Source organism: Limulus polyphemus, unplaced genomic scaffold (genome assembly GCF_000517525.1).
Source record: "Limulus polyphemus unplaced genomic scaffold, Limulus_polyphemus-2.1.2 Scaffold5847, whole genome shotgun sequence".
Lineage (NCBI taxonomy): Eukaryota > Metazoa > Arthropoda > Merostomata > Xiphosura > Limulidae > Limulus > Limulus polyphemus.
In genome coordinates this window covers 50,488-52,307 of record NW_013671457.1, presented here as the reverse complement: position 1 = coordinate 52,307, position 1,820 = coordinate 50,488, and positions in this window count along the sequence as shown.

Here is a 1,820-nt window from a genome sequence, read left to right as displayed (position 1 = left end):
TAGGAAAAACACTCATTATTCTTAATTCACCACAAATAAGTCCAGATCAGTAATTACTAGAAATTATCGGAATTACAAGATAAAATATACAAGTAAATAAAATGCTTCCCAAAAACGAAAGTAAAAAAAAAAAAAAGATTTTTTAGTCAATTATGGTGTTCATTTTTCATGTATTTAGTCTATTTCATACGCATCTAACTATATATTGTTGTAACGATTTCTGTTGTTGGGCGGGTTCTTTTGGATTATTCGATTGAAAAAATAATAATGCAAAATTTACTTAACGATAATATAAATTTATATATATTACCCCCCCCAGTGGCACAGCGGTATGTCTGCGGATTTACAACGCTAGAAACCGGGTTTCGATACCCATGGTGGGCAGATCACAGATAGCCCATTGTGTAGCTTTGTGCTTAATTACAAACAAACGAACATATATATTACAATTTGTACGAGTTTTACAAGATTCCCTAACGTCTGTTGATAGGCTTTCACTTTCTTGCTATCTTCTCTTGTGTCTTTATTTCTTCCTTGAAACAAACTAAAAAGCTATAAATTTTTAACTAAGTGTAAAAAAATCACTTGCTAACGAAACAATCAGACCCATAACGTAACAGACCCATAAACCAACAATCTCTAACCTCAAATATTTCCCTTTTCTTTTTCTTGAACTTTCAAGAAAACTCCAAAAGCCATCAGCTCATCACGTGACCTGATGACTATCTCTAGCAAAAGAAAGACCATTCTAAATTTCCAAAAATTCATAACCTACCACACTGCCCCTGCCTGGACTGTGAAGTCCCTTGTTGACCATACAAAAAGCAAAAATGATAGTACATTAAACTTAACCTTCCACTTGTTTGTTTTTAAATTTCGATCAAAACTACACGAGGGCTATCTGCGCTAGCCGTCCCTAACTTAGCAGTGTAAGACTAGAGGGAAGGCAGCTAGTCATCACCACCCACCGCCAACTCTTGGGCTACTCTTTTACCAACGAATAGTGGGATTGACCGTCACATTATAACGACCCCACGGCTGAAAGGGCGAGCATGTTTGGTGGGACAGGGATTCGAACCCGCGACCCTCAGAATGCGAGTCGAGCGCCTTATCCACGTGGCCATAACCTTCCACAGTCGACAATAACGTAACTATTGACACTTAGTATCTTTAATATTCTTAAATCTAAATTTTATAGTCATAAAATCATTATGTTTAAAAACCCATTCTCTACTTGAAATTAATCTTGAAAACACAAATTACAGCTGCTACGAAGTATTATTTTGTTTGAAGTTGGTTGAAGGCTCTTTAATAAGTAAAAATTGTTATTCTATGTAATTTTTAAATCTATTCTACTTGCTTTATCAAATTGTTTGGAATTTCGCACAAAGATACTCGAGAGCTACCTGCGTTACTCGTCCTTAATTTAGGCAGTGATAGATTAGAGGGACGGCAGCTAATCAATACCAACTCTTGAGCGATTAATTTAGCAACAAACAGTGAGATTGGCCGTTACATTATCACGCCCCCATGGCTGAAAGGGTGAGCATATTTGGTGGCGAGGATTCAATTCCACGACCGCAGATTGCGAGTCAAGTATCCTAACCACGAGATTGATACAGACTTGGCACGCTTTCAACATTTCATAACACAACTTAAGTTTTATATGGCAGTAAAGAATTTGGTCCAACCTTTCACTTTTTACAACCATACACAGATTTCGCCCCTCCCAAAACTATATATATATATTGTTACGACAGCGGAAGTCACGCGACACTGGGAGCATGCGCGCTGGAGTTTCTAGAAGGATCATGACTTAT